This window comes from Sus scrofa, chromosome 18 (assembly GCF_054392235.1).
Source record: "Sus scrofa isolate SSC_HxYL_T2T_F1_AM1 chromosome 18, Sscrofa_HxYL_maternal_Yorkshire_Landrace_v2.0, whole genome shotgun sequence".
Taxonomy (NCBI): domain Eukaryota; kingdom Metazoa; phylum Chordata; class Mammalia; order Artiodactyla; family Suidae; genus Sus; species Sus scrofa.
The window spans coordinates 62,249,451-62,275,513 of NC_139400.1; the positions used below are offsets into that span (position 1 = coordinate 62,249,451).

The following is a 26,063-nucleotide window of genomic DNA, read 5'->3' on the forward strand; positions in this document are numbered from 1 at the left end:
GCAGTGAGAGATAGCAGAGAGAGGGCAATCGAGATGCCGACAGACAAGCAAGGACGTTTGGGTCACCGCGAATTACGGGGGGTGTGACAGGGTGACCTGGAAGGAGGCTGAAGGCAGAACCGATAACAGCCAGAGCAACTCAGCAGATGCCTGCGGCTCCAGCCAATGTCCAAGCACCACGTGGCCCCAGCAGACGGCCGCTCTCACCCAGAGCGGCCAGCCAGGATTTGGGGGGTTCCTCAACAGGCAGGGCCTTGAAAGAAGGCTGATAAGGGGCCTATCACTGAGCGGCAGGGACAGTCATTCAGTCCAGGCCTCACATTTAGACGTGTGACTTTATCTCCAAAGGAACCTATTTACGTAGTCACTGAGATACAGCGGCCACGTTGGAAGAAGATGCTCCGAACTCATCCGTTAACAGTCCACACACACACCCACACACACCCACACACACCCACACCCACACACCCCCACACACCCCCACACCCACACACACCCACACCCACACACACCCCCACCCCCACACCCACACACACACCCACACCCACACACACACACACCCACACACACACCCACACCCACACCCACACCCACACACACCCACACCCACACACCCCCACACACCCCCACCCCCCCACACCCACACCCACACCCACCCCCCCCCCCCCCACACACACACCCCTCCTCCAGGACATGAAAAGTCAATGTTTTCACAAGTCTCGGGCTAACTTGTAAATACTATAATACGCTTCACTTTATTTTTCTGCAATTACTAATCTGCCAAATGCGAGCATGGAAAATGTACCAGTTTTTAGGACACCCGTGGGTATATCTTTCCATTTTAATAAACCTGCGGTTTCAACAACGTGATAGTGGCCGATGTCTCTCTTGACCACTGAGACACCCTGACAGTTCCTCTTTCCCAAATAAACTAGGCGTTTTTCACTATATTCAAAATGAAGGCAATATCCGCCTAGACTTACAACTACCCACCTAATGCAGAGTTGTGGAGTCTGAAAGCACCGACTTGTGCCCAGCCCAGCCCAGAGCCGAACCGGTCCCCGTGTGGGGGGGTGAGGGGGAAGACGGTGGGAAAGAGAAACAAGACACATCTGTTCCGGGCCTGGTTTGGCCAGCTAGCCAGGTGTCTGTCCAGGTGACGTCGCTGTGCTTCCCGGGCCTGGGTTCTCTCACCCATGAGACAACGCTGACACTATCCTGCGGGGAAGCATTACATGAACTACCTGAAACTCCTTGCACAGGACTTGGCACATAGACGTGAGTTCCCCCGACCCCTTTTCCATTTCTGGTGCTCAGTTTTCTGTAAGACGACTTCTTCCAAAACGTTAACACCCTTCTCTGTTTACTAATAATAGATTTTGTTTATTTTCATTAACACTGGAAATACCAAAAAGAAATCCAGTTCCCGCACGGATGACAATGACGCTTTTGGGCCCTCTGTGCCATGGATGACGCTACGCATTCACTGTTCCCTAAAGGCAGGGCATTTCCAAAGGAGACCCTGAGCTATGAAATTACAGCCACAGCCCATTCACCAGAAGCAGAAATGAGCCTCTCATACGGGGCCAATGCCCAGATGCCACCCCTCTCAGAAAACACGTTCTGATCAAGTCTTCGTGCCACCTGACCTTACCCGGCAGAATCCCGGGTCGTCCTCAGGGTCGACCTCAAAGGTCTCCTTCTGCCACAGGCCTCGGGGCTCATCCTGCTCGGAAGAAAGCAGTGGCACCCACGGGGCACCACGGTGAGAGCCATGGATGAGCCGCAGGTGCAGGCTGGTGTGGAGAAGGGACCAGCACTCACCCTGGGTCCCAGCCTCCCGCGTCCACACTGCAGACGGCCCTCCTCCGCACACCACCTCCAAGGGCGCGCTGTCCCTAGGAACACAGATCACAGAAGGACAACGTGAGGCACAGGTGAGAACCACACAGGGACTGTTTTTTCAGCTTTACCACGATATAAGCGACAAATAAAATCAAGACATTTAAAGTGTACGTGGTGACCTGATGTATGTATACGTTGCGGAGGGGCTTCCACCCACTCGTTACTTAACTGGTTATATCCATCACACCTCATATCCCCCCCCTTTTCTTGGTAAGACCATTTAGTTTCTACTCTCTCAGCCAGTTTCAACTGTGCAACACGGTGTGACCAACGACAGTGCCCACGTTATTCCTCAGCTCCTCAGAACTTGCGCATCTTATACCCACGTTTATGTTCTTTTACCAAACTCTCCCTACTTCTGCCGCCCCCCCAGAACTACTTTTTAATCCCAGTTGCTATGACTTTAACAATGTGAAACTTCTTGCACAGGACTCCGCATACAAGTGACACCATGCAGTATTTATCTTTCTCAGTCTGGCAACATATGTAATTTAAACATACACAATGTCATGGCTTCATTTGGACAGAGAATGAATATGATGCAATCAACTTTTCTACAATGATGTACAAATAACCCATTGAGAGCAGGCAAAAGAGAAAGAATGTTTTATGTTTATAGGTTCAACACTAAAGGGGCCAAAGTCGATTATAAACTATACATGTATGTTTTTAAGAGTGCAAGGTGTTAATTAAGAGCACTGTTGTGTAAGTGGTTAGAATAAATGAGACATTTCAAGTACGGATGATAAATGAGTGAAGCAGAGACGACTAAGATTGCAACAGTAATATATAATTTACTGACATAAAAGATACTAACTGGATGAAGCCAAACCTTTCCACTTCTGTGTTTATAAAAGAGGGTAGAAGCCAGAAATGGACATATGGTGTCCCCAAGGAGGAAAGGAGACAGATGCAAAATAAGTTATGTTCTTGCTACAACAGGTGATCAAGAAATGTGTAAGGTTTTGAATTAATAGCTAAGACAACTCCAAGGCCAAAGAGAAAATGGTCACAGTATTTTGAAGGCAATGGCACAAGAAAAAAGTCTATCAACTCTTCTGAGAAAAAAGTCAAATCTTAACACCTGGAAAAGACATCATGCCTTTAACCCTGAAAGCACAGCTGACTTAGTAGAAGGGGTGCAGCCTCTCATACCCCGTCCCTACTTCTCTAGTCAGGAGACCAGAGGCGACTCTTACAGGACTTGAAGGCCAGCCAAACTGCCATTGGACCAGAGTGAGAGGGAACAGGGCAGGGTGGGGTGGCGCCTGGGAGGGAGACTACCCCAGGGTTTAAGAAAGATGGAAAAGAGAAACAAGACGGAAGGGGCTGCAGAGAGAGCCTTTGGGAAACGGGAGGGACTGGGAAAGCACCGCTCTATGCTAAGGGGCTCCCCACGAATGCAAAGCATGGAATGAAGCGAAGATGCATTCACATTAAAAGCAGTATGTATCGTTTCCATCAATTACCCAAAATGCATGTCGCCACCATTTCAGGGAACGTTTGTCATCTTAAAAGTACCTCTGGCTCCCAGAACCTGAGCACGGAGTATGTACCCCTCCCACCTTCAACCCAGCTCCAGAGGTGGGGAATCTTGTTCATCCCCACTCTCCAGGGGCAAAGTAAGGCTCGTTCTTGCCAGAGAAGGCCATCAGAATGGTTACAATGGTTAAAATGTCCCTCTCTGCCATTTGCAGTAGGTGGACATTCATTCGAAGCTCCAGAAATCCGTATGATCCCAGGTCCAGTCGACTAGAGAATCTGCGCATCTGGGGTGTTGCTTCAGATGGGCCACGTGCAGCCCGGCTGCTCCAGGGACGCGAGAGGCCGAAGCCCACGCAGGTGACTACGTCCCGGTGAAGTGGCCACCAAGGTCAAGTGGAGGGAACGGTGATGCCTAAGCGCAGCTCGCTCTTCCGACCTGGATTCCTGGCGGCACTGAGACAGGGAGGAGGGGGACCTTCTTACTTTGTCAAGAAGTAGCTCTCCACCCACGCAAAATCACTAGCCTCTGCCGAGGGGCCCAAGAACCGCAATGCTCAGGCCGTCACGCAGAAGCCCAGGCCCAAGCGAGGAGGGCCACGGCCGGAGCGGGTGATCCTGGCGCTGAGCGGCACTTGTGAGCCGAACCTCAGTCCTGGGACGAGCTGGGACCCGGGTTAGCTTCCCGGAAACTAAACAGCAAGACCGGAGTGTTTTTCAGCGGAGCACGACCCGCGGTGTCCGAGAGGAAGGTAATAGCTGACATTGCTCAGCTGCTCAGTTGGTGCAAAAGGCACTGAGGCAAGCATTTTCTACACATGACCTCACGGAATTGGGATGATAAATTTATGAGGTACCACAATTATTATCCCTCTTTACCAATGATGAAACCAGGGCTTAGAGAAGTTAAGTAATTTGGCCAAGGTTAACCATTCATTACATTAAAAATGTTGAAGGGATATAAATAAAACCTGAAAGGGACTAGCAGAGTATTTCTGAAATTGAGACTGACTCTCCCATTACTCTGAGCTTCTGAGGCACGTTCTTGAACTCCAGCTGTTGAATCCACCCTAAGTCTGGATTGCTCCATCTGTAAAGTGAGTAAGACTGACCTCATTCTCCGGAGCAGGCTGTTCTACTTGAGGCGGTTCTGGAGGATGGAGAGTGTACCTTATAGTGTCTGAAAGGCATTTATGCAAAAACCTGGGCTGAGGTCAAGCACATTTCAGCTGAGAACAACGGAGGTTGGAATTAAAGCAAAAGAAATAAGATACTGACCTTGTTCAGAGGACGTGTTAGATAACCACACTTTGGAAACACAGCTTTGACGACTTTAAGAAAAAGGCAGCAGCGCCAGTTTCTAGTTGAGCAAGAACATGTTTGTTCGGTGAGACTGAAGCGGATTCTCAAGGCTTGAATACAAACATGTCCCAGCTGAGAATGGTCCTCGGGAGGCCGAAGACCATGAGAAGATGTCCTAACTAACCCCGAAGCTGTAAAGCTATACGTAAATCACCCCTAATGCCATCAAGCCCTCGTTTGTAAAGGACTACAGAGGTGCTATCACCAGAGGCCAAATCTCCAAGTGCTGACAAACAGGACAGTGACCCCTCCACACCCGTGTGGCACCTCCTTGAGAATTCTGATGCCCTCTAGTCCATCGGATCCTAAACCACATTGGCTAAGAAAGCCACCCTCCAAGGCAGGGTTTGGGCAACCGGCACAGTCAGCAAATACCTGCAACAACTCACTTCAGAGGGCAAATAAGAGGCTAAAATGTATAGGAAGCTTCCCACATCCTTGAGAAAAAGGTAAAACCAGTCCACAAAAGAATCAAATCGTAAATAATACTTTGGTTAAGCTGAGGTAGAGCAGAAGGCTTTCCAGAGTCCCTAGAAGTCTGGAAATGCTGACTGACCCGGGGAGCTCGGGCATTCTTAAAAAGAGATAATAAGCCAGAGGGGACTCCTCGGCCGTGGCATTTACTCCTACTTACTGCATTTAAAATGACAGTAAACGCAACTTCTTCTCACCCCCAAGTTACTAACAGAAACACCAGAACTAGCTGATGTCAGCGATGGTGTCGTCTGTGCAGCAAACGTGGTAGAAAAACACCCGAGCTTTAGAATCAGGCAAACGTAGCTGGTTTTTTCACCATTACTAGGTTCAGATTTTTACCCCTTCAAATGCATACGTTTATGGCTGTTTACTTCTCTAACCATCAATCATTTGATCTGTGAACACAGAGACAGACAATACACAGCACTGAGGGCTCTCTGACAGCAATGCCTGTGATGCAGCTACGTGCTCCTGGCAGTCGGTAGATGCTCAAGCCACATCAGCTGCTGCCTTGGTTTCCTGGGGCACTTCCTCTCCCATTTTAATGATGCTGCTGCCTTCTACCACTGCTAGACACCACACCTGAGGTATCCAGAAAAAAATAAATAAAAATAAAAAGAACTGCATGTGCTCCTGAGGTTTCAGGGTTGTGGAAATAGTAATAGAATTAAATGAGGTGACAAATTTGAACTGGGCCTGAGCAAAAATACTCTCCTGCAAAAGCTTCCATTCCATTTTTCTCTCCTCTCAAATTACTCAGAAAAGTTGCTTTTGGTTACAATATAACACTTGGAATTTTTCTTTAACATTTAACGTTAAGTTGATATCCAGCCATTTTTAAGTCATCTCTGGGATAAATATATGTATATATATTTTCAAGTATTTTTAAATAAGTGATACATTTTACTTCTCACAACAACTTTTAACATATGTTATTCAATTGTGCTTTCACAATTCATTTTCTTTAGAAAAAGAGAAGAAAAAAATTACCTTAGGACTGAGACAAGACAGGGAAAATGTCTACTCTAGGAAAATAATATTAGATTTGACATATATCAGATGCTTGCCAGTACCTCAACCACACCTGTCAAATAAGACGTTAAAATATGAAATAGAATATTAACAAAAGTCAAGTTTTCTAGTGATTAAGCCTAAGATTTAATGGTGTTGTAACGGAAAGGAAGGAGAGACTGAAGGCAGATCTGTTTTAGTTGGAGAAACATATATTCCTCTTACAAGGAGATTTACCAATGGAATTTTCACCTTACTTTTTTCCCCAGCAGCCTTTGGAAATAAAGGGGAAAAAAATGCAGCTCATATCCCTGCAAAAAGAGTATTCAGAGTTCCCATTTTGGCTCAGCAGTAATGAACCAGACTAGTGTCCATGAGGACGGGGGTTTGATTCCTGGTCCCGATCAGTGGGTTAAGGATCCAGCATTGCCCTGAGCTGTGCTGCAGATCACAGACGCAGCTCAGACCCTGATTTGCTGTGGCTGTGGGGCAGGCTGGCAGCTGCAGCTCCGATACGACCCCTAGCCTTGGAACTTCCCTATGCTGTGGATGCGCATCGCCCCCCCCCCCCCCCCGCAAAAAAGAGTATTTCCTTCACAGTAGTCTAATTTTGCAACACCCTTCAAAAGTTACTGAGTGCAAGTAAAAATACAAATAGGCAAACACTCCCCATACAGTGTGATACGAGCTTCTGTAACTGTGTCAGTTCTCTACGGGATTAGTCCTGCGACACCTGATCCAGAGGATAGTGAGAACACGAACCTTCAAGGTCATTTCCAAACACATTTTTGTTACACCTGAACTTGGACTTAATGCCTCTACTGCATATGGCCAGTGTTGCTCAACCTTCCACATGCATGTGACTCTCCCAGGGATGGTGCTAATATGCAGCTGCTGATTCCACATGTCGGGTGGGACCTGAGATTCCGCGTGTCTTACCAGTTCCCAGGTGAGGCTGGTGCTTCTGCTTTTTTGACCACACTTTGAGCGGAGGTGTACACTGTACTGCTGGCTTCTGCCTGCTGCTAGAGCCTCTCCGAGAATTTGTCCCCAAAGCTCTAGAATGGCACCAAAAGTTTGTCAAACACAGGCAGGCCTGCGTTTGTAAATAAGTCTCAGTTAACGTGAACACTGGGGATGCTACGCATTTTCCTCTCTGTAGCTACAAATGTATGACCTTTAAGTATAGGAGGAAAGTTGGCAAGTGAACTACATTCTTTTTACCAGGGTTTTTCAGTCCTTGGGGTTTTCACTTCAAGCCAGAGTTGGATGCCCAGCACTGTTTCACTCGGCACATTTCCCTCTTTGTGCTGGGAGGACAAGCCAGATTTGCTTTAAAATATTAGGTAAAAGCTAAAGTAAGTGTTGACTTTAAGAAAAGATTGCAATTGACTGATGTGAAGTCTCCATACCCCTTTGGAAGGAGATGTATAAATAGATAAAATGCTCTCGAAGAGCAATCTGTTAATATATCTTATAAGCCACACAAAATTTTCACCTTTAAACCACAGGAATGTGTCCTAACGAAAATTCCAAAATACCGGGGCATGCTTTCCACATACAAACGTTCATCAGGATGGTTTTATTACTCGTAGCAGAAGTGTGGAAACACGCCAAAGTCCTAAAAATTACGTAATGGTTAAGTGTGATTTCACACAACCACTTAAAGGCATATTATGCGGTCTCTGAAAAACAAGTTTTTGAAACAGTTCTTACAACGTGTAAAACACATAAATGGTGCCATTAAGGAAAATGCAGCATCACAGGGTCGTTCTCACAGTTGCGTGGGAAAAATGCGCACATGCCGAGTTATGTTCTCTGCGATACGTGGGGGCCTCTCCCGCACAGCCCCCGAGGGTGGCAACGGCCCAGCTGTTGGGTGGATGGCGCTGCGGGGGGGCGCCGTGTGCAACCTGCACAGCTGCGTGTAGCAGCCCTGCGATAACCTGGAGACAGAGCCTGACACCTGCACCAGGTGTCGGCAGGCTTTTGTCTGTGGAAGATGGCATTAATGTTTATTTTGTCCTGAATTTTCCAAATTTTTCTGTATTGAGCCTGCTTGCGTCCGCGAGTGAAAACAACAATGATAAAATAACTATATTTGCAATGAAAGAGAGAAACAGACTCCATGGTTCGTCCTCCCCCCTTGCCTTCGCTGGATCTCCCTCGAAGGACATCAAGATGCATTTTCCGCAGCTCTTACAGGCATGATTGCGGATGTTCATTTCAATAAACTGGAGGACTCTTTCCCCTCTTTTTTTTTCTTTTTCTTTTTTCCCTAAAGACACATGGCTTAAGAGTGAATTTTTCTCTGGATCATGGTTAAAAAAAAAACAAAACAAACAAAAAAACTGAGTACTAGCTCTGTGCCGAGCACGTGGAAGTGTGTTTACACGGCAGATCTCATGTAATCTCAGCATGGAATTGTAGGTAACCCTTCCATCACCTTTTCCCAGACCAGGAAGAAAAAGAAATATACTAACTGGTTTGACCATTCTCTCTTGACTTTCCATTTTAATTCCCTCTGGAAAATGGGGGGTGGGAGGCCGCATGCAAAGGTGAGTCTGGGGGAAAAGGTTTGCTGCCACACCTCACCTGTAGTAAGAAATGCAGACGCACTCTCTGAGAACAAAGGAGTTATTTCTCGCCAGAGAGGAGCAGGGAGAGTAAAGGGCCTGTTCAAAAGGTGCTGCGGGTGGAGAAGGCCTGATGTTGCTGGTGCTCAGAGTGGGGACTTGAAGACGGAAGACAGGGTTCACCTCTCAGCTCACGTCTCACTAGCTGTGAGACCCTCAATAACACCCTCAACTTTCTGAAGCTTGGTCCCTTTACTGTGTGTGAGGGGGTTGTTTGTTTGTTTGTTTTGTCTTTTTAGGGCTGCACCTGTGGCCTATGGAGGTTCCCAGGCTAGGGGTCGAATCAGAGCTACAGCTGCAGGCCTACACCACAGCCACAGCAACACCAGATCTGAGCCACGTCTGCGACCTACACCACAGGCCATGGCAACACCGGATCCTTAACCCACTGAGTGAGGCCAGGGATCGAACCTGAGTCTTCATGGATACTAGTTGGGTTCGTGAACCGCTGAGCCATGACGGTAACTCCTGAAGCTCAGTCCCTTTAGTTTAGAAGGCTGTTTAGAAGCTCTGAGGAGGGGCAGAAGCCCCTGAGGTCACTGTGAGTGGGAGCTCTTACACGAGGCGGCGGTGATCTGCCTGCCCCTCTCTCTACACTGAGGACGGGTGGCAAGTTAGCTTGCTGACCAGCAGTCTAACAATTAGTGCTCGGTGGTAACTAGCGGTCTAGCTTCATGGGTGTGGATGGTGAAACCAGGCAGTGAGGGGGTGCTCTGAGGGAAGAAGGGTCAGCAGGAAGGCTGAGACCAAGAACAGCGGGTTCCCTGGGGCGCATTCTCCCTTTTGGGGGTCTTGCTGGAGAAACTACCAGCTGGAAGGAAATGCATCATATTTTCAATGGCTCTGGAAACTCCTCTGAGGAAAAAGCCAGATAGAACACTGGGGGCAAGGGAAAGAGGGAGAAAACCCCAGAGCTGGGAGACCTGGACAGCAGCTTGGCTCTGGCCACTAGAACCCTGCGGGCCCGGAGCTCATCACTGCGGATCCAGGCCCTAGTCTCCTCATCTGCAAAGCGGACGAGTCATCTACAAAGTCAGTGCTCGCTGCACGGCTTTGTCATGCTTGCCTTTCTGGAACTTGTTGTCCAACAGTGTTGGAAGAGGACTGATACACAAGCTCTGGGGCACAGGTGGGAGAGCCCGTGTGCTAGTTGTTGTGGTGGCATTTCCATCGCAGTTAGTTAGATGGGAGGAGTTATAAACTTGTTTTCCCCTGGTAGAACATTTTGAGGACCTAATGATCTCAAGGGATCAGCAGCTCCACCAAGTCCAAGCCAATGTTAGTCTGTGCTCTTTGATAAGGAAGGAAGCCACTGGTCACAAGAGGAGGGATGCAGGAGAATGGGTGGGACAGGTGTTCCAGGTTCTTACAGAGAGGCAGCCATTAAGGAAAAATGAAAAGAGAAAGGTTTTGCTTTGACCAGAGGAAAGGGTCAGAATCAAAGAAGGTTTTTCATGCAGTGGAACAGCCTGTGTATACAGGAAAGAAGGAAGCGAGGGAAGTGCTTTCAGAAAGGACGGAGGTGGAAGACCGTGAGGCGGAGATGCCCTCCGTTCACAGGAAGAGAGAGCCTGCACCCCGCAGACACGCACACGTGCTTGCTTAGGGGAGAGGATGCTCAAGAGGGCGCGCAGTGTAAGCACGACTCCTTAGGAAACGATAAAATTCTCATGACTCCACAGAAAACGATAAAATTGTCTCACGACTCCTTAGGAAACGATAAAACTGTCTCGACATCAAGACAGATGTAGAAACAGAAAAGACAAACTGGAAGTAGCAAAGAGGAAAATCCCAACATCTAAAGTGATCAGACACGGTAAGAAAGGTCAGTTCCCTAAGAGCAGAAAGACTATAGAACAGGAAGTCACGATAAATCCCTTAATTTCCTATATCAATTAGACGTGCATCACTACATAGTTTGGAAGAGGCAGAAATCTTTGGCAGAGCAGAGAATGATTTAAACTCCAAGAGAAATTTACGTTCCATGATGTCGCCATCAAATGAGATCGGTCTCAACCTCCACCGATCTCATTTCACAAACCTACTTCTATTGGTTCGCATCTGAGCACTGACCTTGGCAGGATTTCGGAAAGTGAAGAAGGGCTGGAGCAGGAAGTTGGCAGAGAATGCTTTGAGAAGATTTGGTTGAGCCAGTGGAAGTTTGGAGTCAGTCCACTTCTCTTCATCTCAAAGACCAAGTCACGAATGCCTCAGTCTCTCGAATAACTCTGCCTGTATCATTCTATGAGTTCTTATCAGTTGGCCAGCAAGAGGACTCCCCTGTAATTTGTGTATTTTCAATTGGCTTTTATGATTAGAGTATTGCCATAAAAATATCCTATTCTTTTTTTCTTTACCAGTTAAAATGTTTTTTAGAAAAGGATTCCTTAAGCATTTTTCCTCTTAAAATATCTTTTGGTAATTATTTCATCATATTGACTGAAATGATTTAAATAAGTCTTCTTAAAAGTTAACTTGTAAACCTGAATTCATACTCAAATTCAAATTCAAAACTCAGCACATCTCTGCTTTTTATTAGCACATAGATGATATGTGAGATTCAAAATTCAGTTTTCCTTTCTTTTTATCAGCTATGTTCTTAAAAAACAGAAAATTTACTCAAGTCCATAGCTCTGCCCTTCTGATTTCTAAATTTAGCTGCCGGTTTTAGATGAATTTGCATACTCTTGAATAAATGCCACTGAAGGGGGAAAGTGGTTTAGTGAAACTACTTATATGCAGATCCCCTCCTAAAGTGCCCTGTGAATAGCTTTTATTAAGCAAGATTAAAATTGCTCATTATCCCAAAATAACTCCGGTGCATGTGATGTTATAAAAAAAAAAGCATATACCGTAATCAGTTTGACATTTTTGGAATTTCGAAAGGTAATTAGGCTCTCCTTCTTGAAAAAAAAAAAAAATCTGCTATTGTGAGCATTTCCAGTGAGGCACAATCCTCATTTCCACAGATCTGGAAGCTTACATGAGCTTATCTCTAAAGTTATGGGTGCCAGCCCATGGTCAAGGACAGGGGGATCTGCCATTAAAGGGCAGCCTGATGGCACAAACAAGAAGGATCTTTGAGGACGGACACTCGGGAAAGTCACCGCAGATGCCATTCACAGGCCTCTCCCAGCATGTTGTGATTAAGTGCTCGGCTTTAGAGTCCAGCATCCCTGGAATCAAAGTTTGTCCACATGCTAGATACAGCCTCCGGAAAACCACTTTGCTTCTCTCGTCTCAGTTCTCTCCTCTATACAAGAAGGACGAGAACCAAAGGGACATATGTCCCAGTTTACCCTTGAGAAGCGCTGTGCTTGTTGTCAGGTCTAATGATTAATAGCGAATCCTTTCAACTCTGAAGAGTGCCCGGTTTCCATGAGAAATTACTAGCTGACCCTCGGTGGGGCCGTTAGGAGGACCCACTCAGCAAGGGTCCTAGCCCGTGATTAGCACTGCACATGTCCTGCAAAAGAGGGGCCCTTGTGCTGACCTCACTCCTAAAACTCTAGTGAGGACCAAAGTGATATTGCAAGGGACTAGCCTGGGGCACATTATAAGTGCTCAATAAATGCCAGTTATTAGTACTCGTTTTGTGGTATTTTTACTCGCCCTGAAACACCTTTGAGGATGGAGATCAGACACAGCTAGAAACTGGAATTAGTCCTAGAGGCTTCACGGCAGAAGTGTGACGCGTGGGTACCCATTCCCCAGGCCAGCAGGTCCACGACAGATGGGGGTCTTCAGCTGGAGAGTCTCTGTCCAGGGCCTGATCCAAATGCTTAAAATGACTTGGAGCTAAAAAAAAAAAAAAAGTGAAGGCCCTTGATCTGCTCCACGGCTCATCTGCAGACCAGAAGGGCAAGGTGGTTGGTCCCGAGTCAGGGACTCACACAGCGTGTGGTAGAGATCACGACCGAGCTGTCCTTCCCGCCCGTCATCTTGCGTCGCTGCATACCTTTAAATAAAGCGACTTTTTAAAGATCGCAGCTTAAAAATACCGCACTGGCTCTTTCAGTTTCAGGCCCAGCACGTCAGGAGCATGGGAGTCTTCACTCCACTAACTACAGGTAAAAAGTGAACAAACTGACAGACCAGTAACTCCTTTTACGTCCATCAAACACGTTAGGTCACGGGGAAAATCCCTGTCCCCTCAATTAGAGACAGAGGGAGGACAGAGAGAATCACGAAAGACCAGAGCAGAAATCCACGACAGGAGCTGCCTCCGGGAACCAGTGCTGGGGGGGCAAGGAGGGCCCGGGCTGTAACCGAGGAACTACCAGAGGCTCAGGGTAGGCATTTATGCGAGATGTGAACTCCGGGGGAATTTATGTAAAACTCACAACTGTTAAACTACTAGAAGATAAAAGGAGAAAACTCGATGACTCTGGGAATGGTGATGACTTTCAGATACAACACCCAAGGCACAATCCACGCAAGAAGTAAACTGCAAGCTAGACTTCATTAAACTGAAAACTTCTGCTCTGCTAAATACACTGTGAGAAGAAGATGAAGACAAGCTACAGATTGGGAGGCAATATTTGCAAAACACATATCTGGAAAAGGACAGTTATCCAAAATATATAAAGTCAACAGTAAGAATCAGAAAGTTATTCCTTCTCCAATGCTCTTCCTTTCTTTATGCCGATTCACATTTTCCAGCATCATTTTCTTTCTCTCTGAAGAACTTCTTTTAACATTTTTGCAACACAGGTCTACTGGCAACAAATTCCTTCAATTTTTGTTCGTCCCAGAAAGCCTTTATTTATTCTTCACTTTTGAATGATAATTTCTCAGGGCACAGAAATCTAAGTGGTTGTCTTTTGCTTTTGTTTCTGTTTTTCTCTCAACACTTCATTCTACTCCAATCTGCTCTTGCTGGCATAATTTTCAAGGAGAAGTCAGATGTAATTCTCATCATTGCTCCTCTACAGGTAGGTGTTCTCTCCTTTGGCTTCTTTCAAGATTTTCTTTGTATTTGATTTTCTGAACTTTGAATATGAGAGGCCTAGTTTTTGGTTTTTAGTGTGTGTCCTCTGAGTGGAAGTGTGGTTTGATGTCTGACATTAATGTGCAGTCTTTATTGCTTCAAATGGTTCTTCTGCAACTTTCTCGTTTTTCTCATACTTGTGTTTACATTATGTATATGTTACACCTTCTGTAGTTGTCCTACAGTTTTTGGATATCCTGTTCCTTTGCCTTTTTTATTCTTTTTTTTTTTTTTCCTCTTTGTGTTTCCATTTCCCAGCTTGGATGTAGCCAAGGAACGACAGAGTGAGAAAGGGACTAGGGATTCCAAGTTTGGAACCCTCCACCTGGAGGTGTAGGAGAAGGCTCCAGGAAATCAGGAGGAAGGAGGCTCGGGCAAGTCTCCTGCTGATGGCGAGGGTCACTGCAGACGCTAAAAGTATACAACTCGGAGCATGAAGATCAATGGGCAACATCCAGCCTCTTGTCCACTGCACACGTACATACAACTTTTGCCAAAATACATATGGATATGTGTGCTCACGTTAAAACAGCCATCACCAACAACAGATGAGCTTCATTCTCTCCAAATATCAAACATAAACTCACAATGTGAAAATATTCAGCTTCCCCCTTTAAACAAATTTTTTTAAGTGAAGACTGAAGAAGAATACTCTGAATTCTCAGGACTAGGAAATTGAAAGTCTATCTTTTGGAGACAAGGAAACTGAATCCCCAAGGTTAAGTTTCATGCACAAGACCATGAAGCTAGTTACAGTTGGGACTAAAAGCAAGTTCCTGACCCTTAGTCCAGATGCCTTTTTCCTGTACCAAAAATTGCTTACCTCCTTACCACACACTGCCTACTGACACAGCCGAAAACACCAGCACATTGTATTATCATTCAGAAAATTAGATGCTAATGTTCTTCAGAATCTCATTCAACAGGCAATACATTTTTTTTTTCAAGTAACAGCTAATGTGACTTACCGTAATTAGCTAATGAGTCTGAGCCTATAATTCCTCTGTCAGGCCCTCAGGCTGAACTGTTTGTGTTTTCAGGTTTTATCACACAGACTTGTTCTGCAGGAATTGTATGTTTCATGGGAGGAATGTGCTTTTGTGCTCATGTGGGGAAAGTAGGCTGATTTTCCCTCTCAGCATCCCAGAAATAGATGCACGCCACCAAGTGGGGCAGAGAACGTGCAAAGGATAGAGCGTGCTGGTGGAGCCGGGCCGCAGGAGGCAAAACTGAAGGACTCTGGGAGATTCCATTTACTCTTCTAAGGAGGAAATCTATGTTTTACACTTCACATGATATCCAACTGTGCAAATATTCTGGGTTGACTCTTTCTTCTTTTTGGAAATCGCCACTTAATTTCATTAAGCTCTTAATGGACACCTTCACTGTTGTCAACATGTTTTGGAAGGAAAGGTGTGTTCTAAACTGTATTTTGTAGTAAGCAGATCAAGATATAAAATGGGAAAGGCCAGGGAGCCTTGGTCTGTTACTAACTTCCCTTCTCAGCTTCAGTGCTATAATTCCTTTGCAAATACTGAGATGGCATCTGTGAGTCAGACACCACATGGTAGGTGAACATTCCAGACCTCAACACAGTCTCAAACTGAACTCAACATCATTTCCTCGCAAACCTGTTCCTCGCCCAAGTTTGGTATTTTAGTAAATGGCACTGACAGCCTAAGCCAGAAACTTCCTTGTGATCTTGGACTCTCATTCATCTCATCAGTGATCAGGTCCCCTCGGTTCTATCACCTAAACATCCCTCAATTCCATCCACCCCTCTCCGTCCCCACTGCCTCATCCTCCCTACAGGCGGAGATCATTTCTTCCTTGCATTGCAAAATGGCCACACCAATGTCACATTTAGCTTTCAGTGGTGACAACGCTGAGCCTCTCTTGGGCCCTGTGCTCTTAGAAAACAGGAGCGGTTAAGAAAGCACTTTCCTCTTATTTTTGAAAATTTGCGGATCATTTCCTCTTTCGTGGATGGTTCGATGCAAAGGACCACCCTGCCCTTGCATAGTCCAGGGTAAGTCTGGTCTCCATCCTTCCTCAAGAATCCCTGTTCACTTGCTTTTATAAAATCCCAGGCATTCTTTCTTTTCTTTGAAAATTTCCTCATTAATGACAATTTTCCATATTTCAAACAACCCAAATAAAATCATCTCCCCAGTTGCTGCGGGCACTTTTTCTTTCACAATGGTTAGAAGTAGCGGAGAGCATAAACTCATCGAGAGAAATGTAATGACTCAAGTCTCATTTTGAATGCCTTCTCACATACAAGCATTTCTTAGCACCCAGGAATACGAAGCTGCCATTCCACCTGCCTGTGGGGTTGCTGGAGCCCTGGTCTCTGTCCTTGAGGCTCTCTACATTGGTCCTGATGAAAGGATCTCCAGAGGCAGATGTGACAGTACTGCAGGGTCAGGATCTAGCCTGGGAAGGTAAGAAAATCTTGAGCAAATGGTGGAAATAGGAGTTCCTCAGATCAAGGCTCCTCTCTGAAGGGTTTCAAGGCTGGGCTCGCCGGGTTCCTGCACCCATCAAGAAGGCCAATCTATCTATTTTAACACTGCTCATATCAAGAATGAAAAATGATTTCTAATGCTCTCCATGCTAATTACCAAATCCTCCAGGGCAGGTCAAATAGAAATAATGGGAGAATTTGGAGTGGCTGCTTAGTGTTTTTCATATGCTAACTACTTCCCCTCCTTGAGAAAGTGCATTCCAGGCTAAAGCAGCTCAATGGTCAGCTAATCACGCTCACAGGTCAACAGATACTTAGGGCTCAGAGGCAAGGTGAGCCCCCAAGTAGCTCCAAGTAAATCACAGGCAGTAAAGTGATCTAGGTCATGCAGAAATGTTCTGAGAACCTTACTCCCAGGACTGTATCTCTTCAGGTCATTCACAGGGTAGCTAGGGTATTTTTTCCCTAATTCACACATCTGATCAGTTTTCGGTGAGTTCTGAATGAGCTGAGGGTAAATTCCAAACTGCATAATAAATGCGTAGAAGGCCCTTCAGGATTTAGCCCCCATCTAGCTTTCCAAGCTAGCTTCTGGCCGCCTCCCTTTTCTGGGCCTCTCTCCACACTGCCAGAGCTCCCTGGCTCCCAAACTCCACCACGTCCTCTATCTACCCGCCAACCCTCCACCCCACCGCGCTGCCTGCCCTCCCCAGCTCCACTCTGTAAGGCAGTCCATCCCCCATCCCTTAGCCCTTCACAGGCTGTGCTTCTGGATGGGTTTCCAGCTTGGCTTGGCCTTTGTGGTCACTGCTGGGAGACAGAAAGGCGGGGGGTATCTCCACTCTGTCTTTGCCTGGGAAGGCAAGTTGGCAGAAGACACTTCTCTTCCTTAGCTTAAGCTACTACAGGACAGGCCTGAGTTGATTTCAGGCTATTCACTGGGACCCTGGCCCTTGGCTCCAGTAACTCTGCTGTTTCCCTTTTGAGTGGGATAGTGGCTCCCTGCTGCTGCTCATCTCTGGGATATGTCACCCTCCCTGGGGTGGTTTCTCGGCCTCTCGCACCTCCTAAGGAAGAATAAATTCCACATTAAATTCCCTCTGTTGATACGTGTACTCAAGCAAATGTTTTCTCTTTTCTTTATTGGCTTTGAGAAGTACCAAATGATATAATTTCCTTCTTCTTTTTTTCTTCTAGGGCCACACTGGCAGCATATGGAGGTTCCCAGGCTAGGGGTTTAATCGGAGTTGTAGCTGCCAGTCTACACCACAGCCACAGCAACACCAGATCCAAGCTGCGTCTGTGACCTACACCACAGCTCACGGCAACACCGGATCCTTAACCCACTAAGTGAGGCCAGGGATGGAACCTGCAACCTCATAGTTCCTAGTCAGATTCGTTTCCACCGCACCATGACGGGAACTCCTATAATTTGGTTCTTTGACCAGCATAGTTTCCACCCATAAAGGACCTCCTTGTAAATAAGACAAAGTCTGTGGAATTCCAACATGGGTTACTGCTACCTACAAGTTATTCCTTCCATGGGCCCAGCCACAGTGAACCTTTTTAGTTACTCACACATAAAGATTTCATTTGTCACCTGCTTTTCTCCATCTCCATTGCTGTCACTCTGGCCCAAGCCACCATCAATTCTCTTTAGGTTACCCCACTATCTTCAGAGACCTCCCTCAGTGTGCTTTTTCAAGTCCCCACTGGTCATTCAAAATGGTCATTTAACTGTAAAAAATTCTCCTGCTTGGGTCCCTCTGATTGACTCCACCCTGTCCTCAGAATAAAGTCTCAACCCCATAACTGGTCCAAGGCTTGGGCTCTGCTCAGGGCCCTGACCTTACTCTCTACTGTATTCCTTGGTGCTCTGCAACTTCTGTGCCTGGAAAGCCCTTCTCCCTCACATCTCCTCCTGGTTGGCTCCTGCTCACAACTGAAGTCTCAAGCTCAAGGTCACCTCCTCCAAGAAGTCTTCTCTCAGCACTCTCACGAGAGCAGCTCTCTTCCAATCACTATTCCCTTCCCTGTTTGTCTTCATGGCACCTGTCACCATCTAACATGATTTTTTTTTCTTTGTAGCTGCAGACATATCTTAGTTACCTAACCCATCTCTATATCTCCAGCAGGCAGAGCAGTCCCTGGCTCATAGCAGGAGCTCCGTGTATGTTTGCTGAACAAAGGAGTAAATGACAGGCACTGGGAAAAATGCTTTATAGAGATTAACGCACTGTCATCTTCCCAGCAACCCAATGAGGCAGGTGTCCCACGTCCCTATTTTAAAGAGTGTAAGCAGACGGCCCATGTCATCGAGGGGTGGGCCTGAGTCCTGATCAGGAAACCTGGCTGCAGAACCAGGCTGATAACCTGTATGCTACACTGCCTCTTAGCACAATGCAATCTCAGAAAAGACTGTAAACGACGAGTAATAAAAGTATAAATTAGAATCTAAGATGTTGTTCTCACAGTGTCATTAAGCCTACCAAGGCTACAATCAGGTGACCAGAGCTTGTCTCAACCCAGACAGACTGGAACAAGATCAGCAATGCCAACCACCTCCTTTCCCTGGGGGCCAGGCAGCTGCTTTTGACTGTGTTTGTGTGGTACGCCTCAATTTTAGAAAAGGAAAAATGTGTGGAAAAAATACATGCATGCTTTAGTGACATGTAAACACAGGCATCAACAGTACTTTGTAACATGCAAAGTGCAACAGGATATAAAGAATCCAAAGCGCCATTAACACCAGTCAAGGTAAGACAGCGGTTCACGATGGATCGCAGCGGCTACTCTAGGCTACCACGTTGCTGCGGACTCTGTAGTTGACTCTGTTGGAAGGTACGATGGGAGGAAGTATCTTTACCTGAAACATGACGCATCTTAGATCTCGGTCCCTGACCATCGAGGGGGAACTCATGGATACGCACCTTTTCCACCGGCCACGGCTCCTCGGTCACATGCCTGAAGACCCAGGAACGGATCTTTCCTCGTCTTCCTGTCACTCCAACGGCTCACCTGTACCACAGCCAGTGATAATACCCTTCTCCCTTTCTCAGACTTGCTCTGAAGTAGATACATTCCCAGTCCTTCACAAAGGCCGTCAAGATTTCCAGGATGGAAGCAAAGCGAGACGGGGAAAACGATGCCTCCCCGTTAGAGGAACAGGAACAGGGTTTTGGCAACAGCCCCAAAGACACTTCACATCGTTACTGTCAACAATCGCTCATAAGAAATAATCCTAACTATCCTCATCTCTGATCTTAAGGAAACGCTTTTTCTCACATTTCTCTACACACGCACACACACACGCACACGCGCACACACACAGCCCGCAACCCAGTGAACGCTGCTCACAGTGAAGAGGAAGCAGCTCTCGGAATCCTTAGAAGACGTCGGATCTAGAAATAGAGATTCGCAAGGTAACCGGCCCTCACTGTCTCAGTCCCTTTAGACTGGACTGCCACAACAACACACCTCCCTGGAAACAGCCTACAGGCAGCAGCAAGTTATTTCTCACAGCTCTGGGTGCCGGCTGGCTGCCTTTTGGTAAAGGCCCTCTTCCTTCTTTGCAGGCACTCCTCAACTCGTGCTCACAGGGTGGCACGGCGAGGGGGGCTCCGTGGCCTCTTTTCTAAGGGCACCCATCCACTCCGGGGAGCTCTACTCTCAAGACCTAAGCACCTCCCCAGAGGCCCACCTGCCCAGACCATTACAATGGGCATCAGGATTCGACATTTGAGGGGGGGGTACAAACATTCAAATCACAGCGCTCATGGAGACGAAGAGGAAAGGGCCATTTCAACACTCAGTTTGCTCAGGAAACATCAGGGAGGTGAAAAGTAGCTCCTCGGCCACTGATTTTTCCCTGTTCTAAATGTTGTCCAGTAATGCTAACGTTGGCAGGTGGAGACGTTAGTACTTACAACTCTTCACACAAACGGTAAACACAGAAACGAAGTATAGTTTATCTGCTGCGGCTGCTGCAGCGCTCCAGGTGGCTGGCTCACGTCCGCTTCGGGACGGGGTAAATGGAAGAAAAAGCCCGAAGGCCGGCGCGGCTCCAAGGAACTCAGCCTTGGGTCAGGCTGGTCCTCTTCCTCGGGCGTCCCTCTCCCCCAGATGCCTGTCTTACCCTCTCACACACCTGTTACCTTTTCCAGCGCCCTTGCCTTTTTCAGAAAGCAAGTCATTAAGTCCTTCCATGAGAATACAAGACAATGTGTTTTTTTTAAATAATTCCTACAAGACAGCGTCACTCATCATTCCTCCCAATCATTGCCCATGATCTCAAAACCCACCGCGGCCTGGCAGCGCACCATCAGCTTTTCTTTGGCTAGCAGGAACAGAAGTGGACTGAAAGGTCCAGCAGGAAAAAGTTCAGGAAGCTTAGAGTCTCCACTACATGCAAATTGGAAAGCAAGGGGTTTAACAGTTTCTTGAGCAAACAATTTCTCTTCCCTTCATTGTTGTGGGATTATCGGGGTTTACCTGCTTCATCCTATCTTCTCTGCTTCAGCAGGCTGATGTGAGTCATATTTACAAGGATAAGGTAACAGAGATGCACAGATGTTAGAGGCGCGCGTGTGTGTGTGTGTGTGTGTGTGCGCGCGCGCGGGCACGCACGCCTTCGAGAAACACACCATCAAAGTGCAGTCCTTCAGCAAAACAAAATACACACACGGTTAACACTGCTGGGTGTGGGACAGTGAAGCGAATACAAAACCCATCTGTGTCTGTGGCAAAGGCAGGTTACTATTTGCAGAAACCGAGGGATTTGGGAGGCAGAGGGATAGTTCGTTGTTCTCACACTTCTGCTAAAAAGTCCAAAGCTACCAAAACAGGGCCCCAGTGCATGATATTTAACACATCCGAGAGCCGCCAAGAGCTGTGCGGCCTTAGGGGACAGGGACGCTGAGCTAAGGTCTGTCTCCCGGATGGGTGCCCCTCACCGCCGGGGGCCTTCGCCCGGACGGGGTTGAAGGCTACTTTCAGCCTTTTCAAGAAAGTGGAATCTCTGCCTCCAAGCGGCTTTTACACGCTCCAAAACCTTTGAAAGTATAAATGCTATAAAGACTTTGTCTCAAAGTTGTGGGTCAATTAAAATTTAAAAATCGTATAGCTCACATGGCCGTGGTTTTGTAGAAAAGGAAAAGCAAACACTTTCTTGGCAAATCCAGGCTTCACAGGAGTAATTTTTTTTCTTTCAGCCACAAACCCCACTTACAGAGAAGAGACAACATCCCCACAGCTGAAACACTGAAGTAAAACGTGGGACGGGCGACAGAGCTCCCCTGCGAGGGCATCTTCCCCAGCGAGATCTGATCTTCTCTAAACGAAAACGGCACTTTTCATAACCACTTTCTCACTTAATTCCTGCACAGCCCTCGAGGTAGGTATTTGTTCTCCTTACTTTCCAGGGAGAGAAACTGAGCACATGACAGAGTCTGCCATTTGCCGAGATCACAGTCTAGTGAAATCCCCGTGGCCCTGCCCTTACATCACATGTATCTTTGCTTACGTTCTGCCAAGATCACCTGCCGAGATTACTTATCATACACTTTTATATTTTTGTACTCTACCTCATTCCAAAGAGTTGCTGGGGAAGATAACTGAACATTTCGAGGGAGGAATCCACGCGAAACGGTTCCTTTTTTTACCTTTTCAGTGCTTTCTGGAAGCATCTGTTCAACAGAGTGGGGGATTATTCCAGAAGTGAGGGACGCGGTGGGTCTCGCACCTGCATTTTGCTCTTTTTTCACTGCTTTCAAAAATGGCAACTACTGCAAGATGACAAAAGGGCAGAGCTGGCCAAGCTCATCTCCTAATTCTGCATAATGACCAAAGGCGGGAGAGCAGTGAAGACTGTCCCCGGCATCTCCGATCTGTCTTCATAGAGTCTTACTACAGCGCCTCCACTCTGAGGCTCCCGCCAGGCCTTCTCGTTCCCTCTCCGGACAGCACTTTGGAAAACTCGGTCGGCCTAGAGTGTGACTCAGCCGGGATCAAGCTGTCCTGTATCCGTAGGAAGCCCTTCATTAGTAAACAACAAGAGCAAAACAATGCCTTGAATTCCCCTGCCTGCCAGACGGCGAGCTTTCCTCCACGTTGATCTGGGGAAGAGAACGCAAAGGTCACTACAGCCAAGAGTTACAACTTCTGCAGGAGCTACAGGGGGTGTGTGTGCGCGCGCGTGTGTGTTAGTACGTTCTAAGCTCCCATGCTCAATCTCTCTGCTTTTATTGTACTTAAAAGATACTTAAAAGTAAGTATCTACTTACTTTTTAAATTGGTCCTTTACTGAACTATTAACACCAGAAAGTGGGAATTATTTTGTGTTTATCTCTGCCTCTTCAGACCTGACATGATACCAGCATTCCACAAATATTTGTCAGAAGGAAAAAAGGGAGCTAGGAAGAGGGTAAAAAGAGGAACTGTTAGGAAATACACATTAATGACAGAAGGTGACCGAGTCTAGAGCAATGAACTGCTCTAAGATGACAATATGGGAATTTCAAAAGTCACTTGCTGATACATGGTATAATTAATTTGTCACCATTTCATGCAGACGTAGTACCGAGATAGAGTTTATTGATTTAAGTGTCTACGAGGTTCCAGGCCCTGTGGTCAGCACTGCAGACAGAGTGGGAAGCAGAACCGTCTGGGTCCCTTCTCTGAATGAGATTTACACGTTAGTGAAATGACATCTAATACCAAGAAGGAAACGTACCAATAAACACGGGGGCGAGCGTCCTAAAGGGAATGCAGTGGTAGGAGCAGCGGTTGGACTGCTGAGGGATGAAGGGCAGGGTACTTTAGAGAAAGCGCTTGGTAGACCTCAGGAATCGGTGTCTTCCGAGCAGAATTTCAAAGGCAGAGAACAGGCAACCAGGGTGCTCTCTGGGGGGAAGAGCTTCCCGGGCAAAAATAAAGGCTCTGAGGGGCAGAGCTGAGGGATCTGAAACAGCGCAAGAAAACATCTGAAGCAACCTGGGTGAAGGGGAGGGTGACAGGAGACAAGGTCAGGTCACAGAGAGCTGAGGAGTCTGCGCATGAGAGATCTAAAGAGTCACATTCACTTTGATATTGTTTATTAATTTTTTTGTCTTTCTTTTTTTTGTCTTTTTCTAGGGCCGCACCTGTGGCATATGGAGGGTCCCTCCCAGGCTAGGGGTCGAATCAGAGCTACAGCTGCCGGCCTACACCACAGCTCATGGCAATGCCAGATCCACAACCCGCTCAGCGAGGCCAGGGATAGAGCCCGCCATCTCATGGTTCCTAGATGGATTCATTTCTGCTGCACCATGACGGAAACTCCTGTTTTTGTTTTTATTTTTTGGCTTTTGGCCGTGCCTGCAGCATGCGTAAGTTCCTTGGACAGGGATCAAACCCATGCCACAGCAGTGACCTGAGCCAATGCGTTGACAATGCCAGATCCTTAACCCACTGAGCCACCAGGGAACTCCTGATCTTCCACATTCTTGGCTTATTCCATTCACAAGTGTCCCTTCCTCTTTCTAAGTCTTAGGGGCATCTCTGGAATAGTCTTTTTGTTGACATTCTTGACGGGCAAACCAAACCTTGCAGAAGTGTATTCCCCACTCTTCCAATTGGGCTATTCCACCTTTGAATGCCCCTCCCTATTCACTAAGCAATTTAACATGTCTGGAGCTGTGCATGGAACTGCTGCTCTTATAGGATAAATTACTGTGCAGCCACACACTTCCCTAGATAGTGTTTCACAGCAATCTTTGTTGAAATATATAAATATTAAATGCATGAAAGGGATAATGGAAATTACTTTAAGGCAAGTACCTAGCTTCCATATTAGCAATAGGAAAAAGTTACGCATGTAAGCTGAGACATTCCAATTTATTTGGAGAAAGATTTTTCTATGGGTTGTTGGAAAGAATAACCTTCAATAGTAATGGAACCACTTAGAGTAACTGCAAAGAGAATGACATATTTTAAGAATAAAGTTTATTTGATATAAAGCATTTTGAAATGTCCATTTTAAGTATCTGATGGAAAACTCTCAAGACAGCAAACTATGCAGGAGTGCTTTTAGCTACTGCCTGCTCAGCCCAACTCCTTTTCTCCAGGAGAATCTCTCTTTTGGCGGCTGTTACCTGCTCATCACACAGACTTCACTTGCGAGCTTAGCTGAGACAGCCATCAGGAATAAAAAGCACAAGGCGGACCACAGCCATCTGGGAAACTCAAGAAGGAGGTTTGGGGGCAGGAATGGAAAATGGGAAGGTAAGAAGGTCAGACTTTCTGCAACATCGGACCTCCGCATCCAGCATCACAGGTATGTGAAGCACGCATAAAATAAACCTAAATGAGGAACTCCCACTGTGGCTCAGTGGAAATGAACCCACGTCGCATCCATGAAGATGCAGGTTCGGTCCCTGCGTGGGTTAAGGATCGAGTGTTGCCATGAGCTGTGGTGTAGGTCGCAGACGAGGCTCGGATCCCTCGTTGCTGTGGCTGTGGCATAGGCTGGCAGCTGTAATTCTGATTTGACCCTAGCCTGGGAACCTCCATATGCCATGGGGGTGGTCCTGAAAAGCCAAAAGAAAAACAACAAAAAACTAAAACAGGAGAGAATGAAACGTGTTGATCATTGTCCTTATACCATAACTGGTACAGAGCACACATCACATCACCGAACACAGTCTTTTGTTGTTACTTTACAGAATTGGAATCACACTATAAACAAAACTCTGTAGGAACTACTTTATCACTTAAGGATTTGATATGAACATTTCCTCCATGTAACGCAGTATTTATCTATATTATTTTAATGATTTTATGGAATTATACTTGTAGGTATTTGTTTATCCAATTCCTCAAGGCTAAATATTTACATTTTTTTCAAATGTAACAGTTACACATGATGCTATGCTGAGAATCTCGGCACATTTTAGATCATTTCATTAAAACCAATTTTCGGGTGTTGATTTTTTGGTGAGGATTCAGGAGAGAGTCATTTTGAGAGTTTTCTTCCTAAGTACAGACTGTTCAGTAAATCTCAACTGATTACACCAATACTGTTTCAGGCTGCAGAACAGAGAGACAAACCCACAAAAAAGCAGCACTGAAAGAGCCGGTGAGAAGTAAGAAGATGGCTCAGATCCTGCTCTGGTGGGGACTCACTCTTCAGTGAAGTGACACAGATAATCAGCAAAGACACACAACAACAACGAGATAAGATCAGCTGGTTATAGTTGTCCAAAGACAACTGAAAAGGTAATACTGCCCCATAAACCTCCAGAGCCGTCATTCCAACATGCCGTTACACCAGAGGTGTCCAAAGAGGCTCATTTCCTCCCATTTCCGCCCAAACTTTGTTATCACCTTAAAAATCCTCACTTAGGAGTTCCCTGGTGGCCTAGTGGTTAGAGGATCCTGCACTGTCACTGCGGTGGCTGGCTCCGGTCACCGCTTTGGCCTCGGTTCAATCCTTGGCCTGGGAATCCCTGCATGCTGCAGTCATGCCCCCCACCAAAAAAGTGAAAAAACAAATTAAAAAAATCTTCACTTAATGTTTTACATTTATTTGATCACTAATGAGGTCATTTCAATATATCTGCTGAAATACAGATTCTCCCATAATGCATTTTGTATTATGTTGGTTTTTTCTGATTAGAAGAGTTCTATTATTGTGCTTTAATATTTTATTTTCCTTTTAATTTTGATGAGGTTTTTTGTTATGCAAAAAATGTTATTT

The 26,063-nt window shown here is 46.4% G+C and overlaps 1 long non-coding RNA gene across 12 annotated transcripts in view; it reads right to left on the reverse strand.

The window, feature by feature from the left end:
• Positions 1-26,063, reverse strand: part of LOC110257602 (uncharacterized) — a 276,977-nt gene that overhangs the window by 159,920 nt on the left and 90,994 nt on the right. For 3 of the 12 annotated variants that reach the window (XR_014833301.1, XR_014833303.1, XR_014833304.1), the window contains one exon: positions 1,825-1,898. The exons of 7 other annotated variants lie outside the window; for them this stretch is intronic. This is a non-coding gene — a long non-coding RNA (uncharacterized LOC110257602). Of the gene's footprint in view, positions 1-993; positions 1,219-1,654; positions 1,727-1,824; positions 1,899-12,495; positions 12,672-16,190; positions 16,300-26,063 lie in introns of those variants that run through there. 2 more of the 12 variants (XR_014833313.1, XR_014833299.1) reach the window with 2 other exon arrangements.